The sequence below is a fragment of the Actinia tenebrosa genome, unplaced genomic scaffold (assembly GCF_029948245.1).
Source record: "Actinia tenebrosa isolate PJP-AT-01 unplaced genomic scaffold, QUT_ActTen_1.0 PGA_scaffold5__44_contigs__length_20552954, whole genome shotgun sequence".
NCBI lineage: Eukaryota > Metazoa > Cnidaria > Anthozoa > Actiniaria > Actiniidae > Actinia > Actinia tenebrosa.
Window position 1 is genome coordinate 16,594,359 of NW_028292582.1, and position 15,175 is coordinate 16,609,533.

Below are 15,175 nucleotides of genomic sequence, written 5' to 3' on the forward strand. Positions count from 1 at the left end.
TAGTGGTGCATTAGTTAAGAAAACATCCAAAATTATTCTGCCACTAGTTGGTTTCTTGACGAGTTGAGAACCACCTCCAATCCTTTCTTTTCTGTCTTTAGTTATAAGATTAAAACCACGTGGAGAGACCAGGTTCTTGTCAAAACGGTCATGTAGCCACGTCTCGGACATAAAAGAAAGATCTATTTGGTGACTGGATAGATCTCCTTGAAGAGCTTGAACAGCTCCAGTTTCATTGTCTCCTTCGGTGTCATTGCCTTTAGTTAATATTATTGGCTTTCTTTTCTGGCCGAAAGCCGAAAAGTTTGTTTCGTGTGCCTTTTACGAGCCTTGAAAGTAAACTACTTCTAGAAAGGGGTAAACTGCTTCTATCTAAGTTCTAATTCCTATAAAGTTCTTATACAAGACACAAGTATCCAGGTATAAGCTTCGACGTATAACAGCTGACAGTAAATAATGAAGGCTCATGATATAGGGAACCGATAATTGGTCCCTTTTTCCGCACATATCATGAGAAAGAACATGAAATGGACCACTTTTATACCTCACTTTGGTGCATCTCAATCTGCGCATGAGCAAAACATTTCCCTAGCAACCAACCGCGCGAAGTCTGGTAAATAGGTAATAAAAGTCACGTACACAGAAATCCGTGCAAGCAAATCGAGTACGCACAGGAGCTGATGTTCAATCAAATCTTTCTCTGGGATGCATATCTCGTGCTTTGGTAACTATTCTACAAATATTATTTCAACTAATTGACTTTCTGAGGATGGAGATTGGGGAATACGTACCTGGAACGAAATGGCGTACTCGGAGATGAAATTAAAGAAAAACACTCCCACGTGTAAGTCTTATATGAGTTAATACTAACCAAAAGAAAGGTTTGTGATAAGCTTAAGTTAAACCCAAAAGACGCAATTCATAGCCTAATACTCGCCAAATTCTTTAACTTGTAAAACCAATTTGCCAGATATAAGGCTTTCAGTTTGTATTTAAAAAGTTTAAAGTTGTCTTCAGCCGCATACGTACTTCGAAAATGACGTTCAAGAATTAAATGCAGTCAAAAGTTTCACGAGCGATTCTTCTAGATCACGACTTTATCTTTTAATTATTAAAGGGACGTATGAAAATTCATAGAAATATCCCCGTCGTATTTGATTTTATAATCTTTACTCAAAGACACCAATGTTTTTATTATTATTATTATTGTGTAGCGTATCCTTCTTAATACCACTGTCTTCATTGGCTGTGAGCTAATCGTTAGATTACGAGCCCACAAACATTGTTATATACAAACTGTTTCATTTTTCTCATACTCTGATTGGGCAAGTGAGTATCATGTGAACATGAACAAGTTTCGATGTTTGCCCGGCAACAACTCCCAGAGGGCAAAAAAAGGTGATTGCAAGGGAATGATTGACACAAAATTTAGGGAAATAATCAAAATTTTATATGATGAATTCACATTTTACACATTGTGCGCATGGATTGAAAGTTTCATAAATCCTTATTAATAACTCTTACTCACATGCTTTTAATTCAAAGAGCGTTGAAAAAGTCATATATGATGGCCATGAATTTGTTTTCTGCATTTCTTTGATGTTTTTGATGTTTTTTTTTTGAAGTGATACTTTAAACCCTTAGGTTACTCTGTAGTGCAGATATTTCCCTTGAATTCTGATTGCTACTTCATTTCCCAACTGGTCAAAATTTGTATAATTAATGAAGCCTGGGATGACGTCACAGTCAGTAACATAATGGTAGTATATAAACCTTCATACCTTCATCCATTCAATTATTGTAGACTAGGGAGTTAACAGAAAAACAAAAGGTCAAATTCGGCCTTCCAAGCTCATGCTCATAATGAGCAAACTGTGACTGTTGAGAAGGATCATTTAGAGTTCATAATTCTAATTCAATGTACTATTTTATTAGAAACACCGACGCAGTCCACGCTAGTGTTTACTAGCCATCATCTAATTCAATGATTCATTTAAGGCACATGCACTACTTTGTGATGCTGTACTTGATGACTCTCATAAGATGTATAATAACTGAGTCAGACTACTACCTGTACCTATACCACAAACAAAATTTAATTGAAACCTCTTGCTTATAATTGCAATCCACAGTGTCCAGCAACAAACACTGGAGGCATTTCAAAGAAAAAAGGTAGAGGACCTATCAATCATGATCAAGAAATGAACTTGAAAAATGGACATCTACATAATATGGTATACGTCATGAAAGAAATATTGCCAGAGAATTCAGGTAAAAAAAACCTCACATTTTTATAGTCAAAAGACCCATCAGACAAATTTAAAAAAGAAAATAATGTGATTGAGGAATTTCTATATTCATTTACTGGTCACAGAAGAGTCCCTAGGCTTACAGAGAGTGATGGTCGTAAAATATTTTTTTTTGCAAAAAATATAGTGACTATATATATTTAGTATAAATATTTTGAATGATCAAATTTTTGATTATTATTTGTTTTAATTTTTCTTTGACATATTCTCTTAATATTATAAAGTGCCCTTCACCCCTCAGACTCACAATACCTTTAGTACTTGTTCTACATGAAGTAAAAAGTCGAATGGTAACATATATCTTATAGAGGCTGGAAAGTGTTTTGTGCTTTCACATTATGAACAAAAAATTTTTTATGGCTATATGACAGCAAGTAAACCTGGAAAGCCAAAGACTATAAACCAGAGATCACAATGAACATGAAAAAATGACGTAAGATGCTGCTATGACAACATCAGAACCATTGCTATTCCATCAAAAGTGTTTATTTAAAGTGCAAACGAACCCTTTGACAATAACTTCATTACTGGTTCTGCATAAAGTAAATAGCTGATTGGCAAATTATTTCTTGATTTGAGTGATGCGTCTCTAAGTTATGAAGGTTTATACTTCCAATATGTTAATGATGGTGACATCAGGTAAGGTATTTAGTAGTAGGGGTTGCCATGCATTTAAAAGAAATGATAAAGCTTAAGGTAGTTACGAACCTTTGCTAATATTTTCTTAAACAATATCTTACTTTGACTACCTACCTAATAACCTGAAAAAATATTTCGTTATTTCATGCAAATTTTGAGGTGAAATTAAACATATTTCTAAACAAGCCGAGATTTTTATTGCCTGGATGACCTGCTGGTCGGTTTTGTAGACAAATATATGACTTTATAAGAATGAGGTCATCTGTTTTATGAGTCGTAAGTCTGTGATTCATGAGTCGATTAAAATAAATTATAATATGCATATCTCTCGTGAACATTATCAAAAATGGTACCGGTATTGAAGTTATAGCCAGTATTTCATATGTCTAGTTTTATTGTCCAGCCAACTGAACACTAACACAGTAAACCAAAAACATCAGGTGAAAGTAATCCAGTGAAAAATTTCGAGGCTAACTAAAGTGTGAGTCTGCGAGTCCGAGCCTCTGTGTGCGAGCCATGAGCCTATATTTTGTGAGCCTTCAGTTTAAGCATACAACTTTTGTAATTTTGAACCTTTTTTTTTTTGTACATTACTATCTGGTTCATATTCACCTACGTGGTGGATGCACGAACCCGGGAGATAAGTTAACTCCTAACTATGATGCCGTTTAAGCTACTGCAAACTTAAAAATGATCAAGAGTTTTACGTCCTGTTTAGTGAATAATGTTGTTACACATTCATATTTATCTGGTTTAAACCTCTAAAACAAATTCCACCAGTGAAATTGGAAGGCTAGGTCAGTGGTATACCTTCAAAAGGATAGTACTTTATGGATTGAGCATCCAATGTATTCTACAAATTAAGATGTATCTTACTTGCTGGATTAGGCCATAATGACATAATTATAACAAAACTTATCAAACCTTTTTCAAAACAACAAATATCTTAAACAGCAAATTGATGACTTTGAAGGACAAGGAATAAGTAGATTTCACAAGTTTTTATACAAATTCTTTTATTAAGTCTTGTCATTCAATACTTCAGTTCGAGTTCTCTGTTGCTCAGTTTTAGCATCGATTGGGCATAAAATATCCAGCTCTGAGAGCATAAACTCTGAAATTCTAAAGCAATTCCTCAGTTATGAGACATTATTATAATTTGGTCATTAAAGGATTTTTAAGATAAAAAATCCAATATTTTTGAGCAGATTTCTAACTAAAATGAGAGTTTACTTTTCTCACCTTTTCACAGGCATCCTCAATCTTGAATTCTAGACTATGATATTCATGTTTTGGCGCGAAAATATGTATTGGCGCTAAAAAAGGCTCGCGCCTTGCATATCAGAGACTCGGGCTCGCAGACTCGCAGTTAATTCGTAACCCCCAAAAATTTTGATATTAGTTTCTCTGCTGATTAATTTGCTGCATGTATTGTGAAACTTACCCTAGAGCTGAAATCCATTTCTTCCCATGGTAATTGTTTTAAAACACCAACCAACTTGGCGTTTTCGAACTTTAAAATTTTCTAACCATTAACTGGACTTGTACTCCAACTCGACTCTAATGTTGTTCAAGTTTGAACCAATAGTTGATATTTTATGCACCGAAAATTGAACTACGATATCTGTACTACTAACAGACTTACCAAACTCAATAGGTTTTGAGATAAGACCTGTTTTTATTAGAACATCTCACTGCAAAGCTGCACGAATACTCGCCGATTTTTGTTTATTCGCTCCAGTCTATCCGTGCATTTTAGCCCTGCTATAGACATTGTATAGATGGCGGCCACCGAATCCTTCTATAACAAATGGTAGCAATAATCTATCCAAGATCGTTTGGTGGTATTCCAACAACTAGAATATAAAATATTATTAATTTTCCTATTTGACTCATATCATGACTCATTGACTCATGACTCATGACTAGCTCATGACTCATTTACTCATGCGGCTCATTCGAACGTCTTTCTCTGTAATAATTGATAAACAAAAATTTTTATTTGACTCTTTTTCATTCCAAATTCTAGACATATGTTATAACCAGGGACATATTTTGAGGTGCAGAATTGCATACAATAATTTTGCTTCTAGAATTTAGTTTCAAGCTTATTTGCAACTCCTCAAATAAATTTTATAACTTGAAATTCTAGATGAAATCAAGACCTGTCTTAGATTACTCGACTAGGCTTCTTGATTGTTGGAATCCTTCACTTTTCATACATGTACAAAACCTTCAGTAGGTATATTTGGAACAAAATCTGAATCATGTGAATATAACCCCCTAACAATCTCTTATAACTTGAGAACCAAGTTGGTGACCCTTTTTTGCTTTTTTGGACATCTTTAAAGGACTATTTAAAACAAGTTCATGTATGAATTCTTTCTGTCTGGTACTACCTTTAATGTTTAGTCAAAAGTCTTTAAAAAGTGATGACATCATGATTTTACTAACACAAGGAAAAAAAAAAGTCTTTTCAAAAGATTTTGATAAATTTCCATTTTAAATTGTCCCTTTTTTTGTTTCTTTACTAAAATAACCACTAAAATAAACCCCTACTACCATGACTCTAATAGTTGGCTATAAAATATATGTACATTTTTAACTTTATGCTCCCTATATTTTGATCATTAGGAGGTACAAAGAGATTATGTTCCTATTTTTTTCAAAACAAATTATTTTTGCATGTCAAGTAAAAGCATGCCGCTTCGATTCCCTGCTATGCTGTGAAAAACACAGAGAAAAACTCTACATTTTTAACTCGTGGATACGCGAAGCGTAGAAACGAGTTATTGTGAGTGGTCTGAATATGAAAATGTGTCACTCGCTCACTCGCTCACTAAGATGTTAGCAGATCGATAATTAAACGTTTAGCGATCGTCTTACGTCATTTGATTACGAATATTACACGACACTAGCAAGCACAAAGCTCTTATACCATATAGATTACTTTGTTATTTTATATGAGGAAATGAAATGCTGATGTTCCATGTGGGATCAGTTTCTAGCACTTGTAGGGCGCCGTGGGGGCCCACTGTTCATGCGCACACTCGCACATAGTTTTATCTTCGAATTATTCATATTAAAAGAATCAAGGAAAGATGCAAGTTGAAATGAAATTATACGATTAACACCTGAAATAAAATTTCAATGACTTAGACCTTTTTTTCTTATGTATTTTAAAAAGTAAACAAACACGCTTATTAGGTACAACGTGATTTTTCAGAATGCTCGTAGATCGAGCCGGTTATCGAAAAAAGCTATTTTAATTAGAACTCAAGAAGAGAGTCTGATTTCAAGCTCTGGAGGACTTTATTCTCCATACAGACAGCTCAAAGTCACGGCGGTATTCAGGAATAAAATCTCACAAACTCGATCGAGCGAAGTTTTAATATTACTGATCAACAGTTGTATTTACTAAGTGACTTCTTAAGAAAATAATCAATGTAGATGTACGTAGATAGTAGAAAAATAGTAAAAGACGAAAAAAAGAACAATTCCAATGGAGTTTTGAAGGAAGTTCGGCCAGTTTTGTCATTTAAATAAGCCGTTCTGAATAAAAAGTAGATTGATCGCCACGCATTACAAGATTACAAACAGCCGAAGCAATGCTCAGATTGTATGTTGAAATGTGCGAAGGTCTAACGAGAATTCGCTCCAATAAATAATCATTAATTTACCGACTTGGATGAAGACAAAATAAATATCATTTCTAAATGTATTTCTATAAAATATTTGCTTAGTTCACAGTGTAAATAAATAGTTTCATTTGAAGTAGGAGCCGTGACCCCTGAAGGTCAAGATAAACAGTAATGTAAATCAACACGCATAACGCAACGCTTTATGTTGATCGTCCCGATTGTATCATAAACGGTCGATTATCTTGTATATTCAGTTTTGAGCTCGTAGGTCGAATGATTCCTGGAATAAAACACACAGCCCGCTTTGAAACTGAAAACAGAGAAAGCGTTTTTAAATAGATCTTCTTCCAATTGTACTCTATACTTGACTCAGTTGACTCTATCGCGAAGTCGTAGTCGAAGTCGTCTTTCGTATTAATTGAAGTTCAGACAATTTTCAATTCCAAACTCAACAAACTAGCGAAGAACTAGAAGCTAAAAGGAAGATAATAAGGACGATTACTCATCTTACTAGATAAATTGAGCATTCAAAATATTAAATCGAGCGAAATATTTGGAATCCGTTTAAGGTGGCTCGACCCCCTCACGCTTGACCGCTACCTTCCACTTTTGGAACGCTAGTGCATAAACGTCTTTTATCCCATTGCAAATCTTTTTTGCACATAAGTCGCATAAAGATTGAATTAATGTTTGATGCAGTTTTTTATGAGATCGGACGTCACAACACGTGATTATAATGAAATATTGGATTTCGTTTAGAAAATAATTTTAGCCTTGCAGAGCGTTCAACACTAAAATGCTTCGTACCACATAATTATATACTAGATGCCTCCATTTGTGGGGATTTTTGAAAAAATCTATCTAGCTAATAATGAGATATTTGAGATTATTTAAATATAGTGCATAATCTACTTCAAAACTAAACAATGGAATTCATACGGCCGAAATTAATATTTCAGAGCTATATATTCACAAAAGTCATTGCTCATTTAGTTTTACTCTGTATCTAGTTTTAAAAGGAACATTTTGAAGGTAATCGACTTATGCGATTTTGTGAAAACGTATAGTGCAGAAGACGGGGTAAACATTTGATGCGCACTTTTCATCGCAGTTTTCTAGTCAATCTTACTAGATCTTCCATTATTCTAAAATTCGCTGATCATTTCTCTCAAAATTACGTCAGGATACAAATTTGAACTTAAACTAATACTACACAAAATTGCAAGACTATTGAACTCATTTAAAGCGATCTAAAGCGAACGAGAAATACAGAAAACATTGATCGTTTCCCAACGATTTGATGCTCTGGGAATTCTATTGTTTGCTAATGATCATAACATCAAATTCTTTCGCACCATGCACGGTCTCATCTCGCTTGGCTGCTTTCCGATTTACCCCCTTTAAATGAGTTCAATAGTCTTGCAATTTTGTGTAATATTAGTTTAAGTTCAAATTTGTATCCTGACGTAATTTTGAGAGAAATGACCCGCGAATTTTAGAATAATGGAAGATCTAGTAAGATTGACTAGAAAACTGTGATGAAAAGTGCGCATCAAATGTTTACCCCGTCTTCTGCACTATACGTTTTCACAAAATCGCATAAGTCGATTACCTTCAAAATGTTCCTTTTAAAACTAGATACAGAGTAAAACTAAATGAGCAATGACTTTTGTGAATATATAGCTCTGAAATATTAATTTCGGCCGTATGAAATCCATTGTTTAGTTTTGAAGTAGATTATGCACTATATTTAAATAATCTCAAATATCTCATTATTAGCTAGATAGATTTTTTCAAAAATCCCCACAAATGGAGGCATCTAGTATATAATTATGTGGTACGAAGCATTTTAGTGTTGAACGCTCTGCAAGGCTAAAATTATTTTCTAAACGAAATCCAATATTTCATCATAATCACGTGTTATGACGTCCGATCTCATAAAAAACTGCATCAAACATTAATTCAATCTTTATGCGACTTATGTGCAAAAAAGATTTGCAATGGGATAAAAGACGTTTATGCACTAGCGTTCCAAAAGTGGAAGGTAGCGGTCAAGCGTGAGGGGGTCGAGCCACCTTAAGAATGTCAACAAGCTTAAAGAGGGCACAGGAAGACCAATCTTCGAAAAGTGCAACAAGTATTCACGAGTTCGCCTAAGGGCCTTTGATTAAGCTTTATAGTTCCAGGAAGAATATTGGGTTTGTAGGAAAGTTACTATTGGCTTTTTACTTCACAGCAGAAAAGCATTTCTAAATTATTTAGTACATAATAAAATGATTCTTTAGTTTGAAAACTACAAAAAGACTTTCATGATGACAATGTTTAGCGATTGAAGAAAGATTTCAAAACTATGATTACACAACTAGATATTGATTTGACAAACGGTAAATTTTCAATTTGCATAATATGTATTCCAAGTTTGTTTTTATTCAAGTTTTATAGTTAGGTTTAAATGTAGAGAAACTGCCCAAACGAACTGTAATGGCCAATTCCACATTAAAAACAATTCAAATCCCTCATTTTTCCTCAAATATTTTGGTAATGAAATGCAGGAACCCTGAAGGCTATATTAAAAATATTGCGTTGCTTGAATATTGACCCACCTAATCCAGGGGGAAGCATACTCTAGCAATAATGCATAGGTGCCTAAGGTCTTATCTCTCAATAGGACTCTTTAAAATCCAATTTTCATCATAGCAGACTTTTAAACTGCCAAATATGTGTTGAGGACATTATAGGTTATATCTCAAAGAATTAAAGCTAAAGCTATTTCAATATTCTAGCAATAATGCATAGGTGCCTAAGGTCTTTATTGGATTCTTACAAATCCAATTTTCATCATAGCAGACTTATAATCTGCAAAATATTTAGTGTTGCGGACATTACGTAATGTAAAAAAATTCAAAGCTAAAGCTATTTTAATACTCTAGGTGCCTAAGGTCTTATGATCTCTCAATGGGCTCTTTCAAATCCAATTTTCATCAATTTTTAAGTAAACAAATTCTCAAGCAATTGATCTTTTTTCGCACAATATTCATGGAACTGCTTAGAAGTTATACCATAGTATTATGTGAAAATCTGTGATGTCATACACTCCACACTAAACTTTACTCCATACATTTCTCTGTTGTTTTTTTTTTTTGTAATCAAAATATTATTTTATACTCAGTATTGAAGAAAAGAAACGGCCATAAAATGATTCTAACCACAAGTTACAATACAATACAATACAATTTTATTTGGCACCTTATACTAATAGTACATGAGTGTTTGATTCCAAATATATTATAGGTATATATATATATACTATGTATTAGATAATTTTCTTAATTCATTTTCACGTATCAGCATACATTGATGAATGTATGCTGATATGGCTCTTTGTAGAGACGCTGATTTTGAATTGATTAAGAACATAAAACGACTGTCAGCGCTCATATTGTTGAAATTAATGCTGGTGTTTTTTTCTATGAACTCTCTTAAGTTGTTTCTATGAGAGTTATATAGTGGACACCAAACTAGAAAGTGTTTTTCGTTTTCTACTCCCGACTTACACACTGGGCAAATCCTTTCATCGTAAATGAGATAAGGCCTCTTATACCTCCCCGTTTCTACTTCAAGCTTATGGTTACTAATTCTTAATTTTGTAAGCGCCACTCTGTGCTTAATATTGGTGACTTGACTTAAATATTCTTCAAAGTTATAATCCGTTTTGAACTGACGAAAGACTCTGAGTTTATTTTTATGTCTGTCGTCTTTCCTTTCATCATTGTGGAGATTACTCCATAAAATTTGCCTCTCAATGTCATATATTCTTTGGGTTATTATTTTTCCATATTCATACCATCTTGGAGAAAGTTCATTTTGTTTCATCCAAATTATCCCCAATCCGAGTTGTTCTAAAGTAGTTTTAATTTTTATGCTCCAAAAGGCTTTTTTAGTTTCATTTTTAATATCTTGGTAGACTTCGGCTGAAAGTTTTTTTGGGTGTAGTTCCGACGTTATAATTTTATGCCAGAATTTAAAGCTTCTACTGCATGCTTTGCATTTTAGCGGAAACCTTCCTAACTCAGCTCTGCATGCAAGGTTACTAGCATTCTTTGTCACCTTGAGGAGCATTTTGCAAAATTTCAAATGAACAAGTTCCATGGGCTCTTGGTCTTTGGTGCTTAATGTTTCGATACCCCATATCTCACTTGCGTATAGAAGTATTGGTGTAACAAGTTATGGACATGAAGTCCCTAAGAGGCCCGGGGGGGGGGGGGGGGGGGGGTGTACTTCGCCAGGATTTGGGTAGGGGTGTTCCGCTGGGATTCTGAAAGGTGTACCCTGTTTATGACAAAAAAACTCAATTATAGACCCTATTTATGACAAAAGATATAATTAATTGCACTGTGTTCCTGTTTCAATTATCATGTCAGCTTGTGTATTGTTTTTTTTTGATGACCATAATAACCAGTTTCGGTCAATACGAAAGTAGAAACCCTGAATCTGACAGGAAACTCAAGGAGAACTAGGAATTTGAGTGAAATTGCATACCCTGTTTATGACAAGAAGCTCGAAAAACCATACCCTGTTCAGCGGATCATCCCCGTATAGTCCATATATGGGAGTGCTAATAAGAGGAGGGCTTAAATAGAATTAAAGTAAAACATGAAGTTATTTACGACGAAATGTATGGAGTGATGTTTAGTGTTGAGTGTATGATGTTACAGACATCTATAAAAATTTGTAAAATTATAATATTTCCCATTGGAATATTAAGAAACTTTTTAAAGTTTCAGCCGAATTAAATTCCCAAAGATTTTCATGCTAGTCCCCCTTTAATTTACATAAATATGTAACTAACAAAATAATGAGAGACCAATAACAAGTACAGCACAGAACATCAGGCGGGGAGGGGGGTCTGGGTCTTTAGATAGCAAACAAGTTTTTGTCTGTTAAAGAAAACAGAAAGCGGTCGTTTGGCAAGTTCAGCAAGAAAGACATATCAAAACACTTTAAAGCATCGAAATCAACTCAGACTAATAATAGACCCTTTTTGGGTTGCAAATTATGGCTGTGTTTCTTGATTACGGACTCATTTACTCGGGCTTAGTTTCGATTTCGTGAAGAATATTCACATGTTCCAGTCAAGGTCTGTCAAGTTTCAAAGTGTTTGTGTTGTTGAAGTTGTGCATTCTTTACTTTACCGTTGGTATTTGTGAGTAATTAATAGACACTGATACGAGCCCCCCTTCCCCCCAATAATTTTACCCCTGCTAAGGGCCTGTACATGCAGTAAGTATAGACCAGTACATTACGTAATGTATTTTGTCTGGACAAGTAAAAAACCCACAAAAAAGACAGGCCACTTTAAGATAAGATTTTTTGTTGCAAAAAAGAGAACATGTATCTCAGAGTTAACTTCCCAAAAAATGTTTTCAAAAGGTACACCTACTTGCAAGAACGTTGACATACGAAAATAGAACATTAGTAATTTAGTGAGAAAGGAATACATTAAAAGACAAAAGAAAAAGTTCAGCTTCAGTGATCTTCTTTTGTTTTTTAATATAATTCCTATCCCACTAAATTACCAATGTTCTATTTTCGTATGTCAATGTTCTTGCGAGTTGGTGTATATATATTTTATAAAAAGTTAATTTATAGTCACTTACAAATTTATTGGTTGGGCTTCCTGTGGTTACACTAGTGAGAACTAAATCCATAATAATAATAATCACCAAGAAACTTGCTGTAATCTAAAACTAGTGACGAGAAAATGAACTGAGAGAAGGAATCCCCATGCCCCTTCATGTGCACACTTTGATGCTATTTTTAGAATGATTGATGCTATTTTGAACTCGTTACCATGCCCGCGCGATAATCATGCTTCCCTATAATGCCTAGTTTTAGGTTAGAAAAGCACCATATTTCGTTACGTCCACGACAAAAACACAGGCTTTTGTTTACTGCAAGACATGACAGCCACCTACCCTCAAGAAATCAACCAATCAGGTTCTTCGCTCAAAATATCTCCAAGCTAAAAATAGCATCAAACTGTGCACATGATGGTTACAAGGCTATAATTATAGGTAGGATTCCTTGTCCGATCTCTTAGTTCATATTCTCTTGCTAGTGATGTATCTTGATATTACTACAAGTATCTTCTTTACTAATACAATAGATCAACTTTAAACTTGAATTTCAAGGCAACAATCCAGAGTGTAATGTCTGCAACACATTGTTTTTGTTTTATTTTATTTTATTTAATTTAACAGCTTTATTGGCAATCTACAATCAACAAGAGAAAATAATTACGAAAATGGAAGAAAAGAACAAGGCTGTAGAAAACCAAAGGGGAGAGGCAAACGGGATGTGCATGGAGTACCCATGCGAGGCAGCTCCCCTCAAAATTAAAAGATATATATTAAGGAAACTACAAAGTAATTGTTTCATTCTACTTAAGTTCTATGACAGGAACATTCTCTAATAGCTGACCAGGTACACTGGAATGTCAAAAATGTTTTTGACGAGAAGAAGAAGAATTATATTGGAAACAAAGTTCTTAAATGAGGAAACATTAATTTGGTTAAACTAGATGAAGGATCACTACATATAAGATTCCAAAGTTTAATAATACGATTAAAGTAGGAGGCTGGAAAAGAAGAAGTTTTACAAGTTTGTATTTTCAGCATGAGACTAGGGTTATTGGAGTTTCTAGAGCATCCATGTGGTATAAAGTCAACAAAAGCATTGAAATTAATACAGGAACAACCATGACTAAGAATTATAAAAAAAAGATTAGGTCCTTTATAATTTCACGGTCATGACATATAATGGTACGAGCTTAAAAAAGTGCCTATCACCCTTTTGACAATATTCTCAGTATTGATTCAAGATGGGGTAAGCTGTTAATAACCCGAAAAAATTACATAGTTTGATTGCGGCTTCTTGAAGTTATGAAATTTTTTCCATGTCATATGCTAGTGCTGTGACGTATGAGGAGGCATTTATGGTTATTAGTTGTTTCTCGTAATTCGAAACACCGGCTTCTATGGGAAAACTAACTTGCAATCATTTCTATAAGAGCAATGGGCAAAACAATGACGTATTTCAAATTTAATTTATCTGTACCAGTAGTGTTTTGTATATTAAATGATTACTCCTCATATGTCACAGCATTAGCATATGACATGGAAAAACCTTCATAACTTCAAGAAGCCGCACTCAAACTATGTAATTTTTTCAGGTTATTCAACATCTTACCCCATGTAGAATCAATACTGAGAATATTGTCAGAAGGGTGATAGGCACTTTAAGAGCTATTAAACGTTCCTTGTATGTTGAATCACTTATCATTTCCTTTAAAATCCATCTAGTAGCTAGGGTTCAATTTTTGCCTTGAGAGAAATGTGTTGAGGAGACCAAACAACACTGGCATAACAAAGTTGTGATTTAACTAGGGATAATTAGAGTGTACGACGAACATTAACATCAGGTAAAAAGGAGCAAATCCTTTTCAACAGACCCAAGAGCTTGACGGGAATGTTAGCTTTTAGCCACCATGCAGTGTATATAATGTGAATTCCAAGTGAGTGTATATTAAGTGACCGTTTTACCAAGATCTTTCTCGTCCTTCACTTTATGCAGGTCGTTGGAGCCAAGTTTATAGTTAAAGCACTTTACATTTTGGATACATTAAATTTAAGATTGTTACAAGTACTCCAAATGTCCAGACAGCAGAGAGCTTGTTGTAGGTGGAGAGCATCATCTTCAGCTTTTTACACACATGCACACAATCCCAAATAATAATTAATCAAAAAAATTTTTTTTACATAGGTAGGCAATGTTAGTCCCTTACGATGTTAGAAAATATATTTGCTTATAAAAAGATGACTCAAACATTTGGTTGTTTTTTCATTAATGTCTGCAACAACCTTTTAAAAACCCTTTTAAAGATACAGTAATGGTAAAAAGGTAAATTATACACCGTGAAAAGATGAAAAAACCTACTGAAGTTTCAGACGCTAGTCCTTCGTCTTTCACTCCGACGAAGGACTAGCGTCCGAAACGTCACTATGTATAATTCAGGGTGTATAATTTACCTTTTTATCATTACTGCTTCATTGGAAACACCGACACAGCTCATACTAGTTTTTAGATAGTTATATCTCCTTATTTTAAAGATAGAAAATTGCCTTTTTTTAGTGCTTTATTGAAAGAGGAACACCTAAAGGTAATGTTTGCGTTTTTAACTTGTGGTAGATGATTGGTAACTTCATTTTTGTGATTTGTTAATGAGCAGTGAAGAAACGATTTTAAGAAATAAACAAGTTTCTTTAATCCAAACATGTTTCGGCGTACATACCGCTATCATTCAGTGGATGTTAATGATGTAATAATATAACCTAGATTATATATTAGCTAATTAATGAGAGCACGTGAGAATTTGGTGCCTAATATAGAAAAGAACAGTATTATGAGTAGCAAAGATTACGCAATAATTAAGGGTGAGTTTAGTGTGTTAACTGTTGATTCAAAAGGGGTTGTTCCCATTTGATATGTATAGCCTATTTGATTTTGGATAGCTTTAACTTTGTCAAA

The 15,175-nt window shown here is 34.1% G+C and overlaps 1 long non-coding RNA gene across 2 annotated transcripts; it reads left to right on the top strand.

Moving 5' to 3' along the window:
- Positions 1-638: 638 nt before the first annotated feature.
- Positions 639-14,920, top strand: LOC148906731 (uncharacterized). 2 transcript variants are annotated; one of them, XR_016121222.1, is made up of 3 exons: positions 639-844; positions 2,133-2,271; positions 12,850-14,920. It is a non-coding gene; the product is annotated as an uncharacterized LOC148906731 (long non-coding RNA). The 2 variants fall into 2 exon arrangements; XR_016121223.1 differs by having other exon boundaries at positions 13,038-14,920.
- The last annotated feature ends 255 nt before the right edge of the window (positions 14,921-15,175 follow it).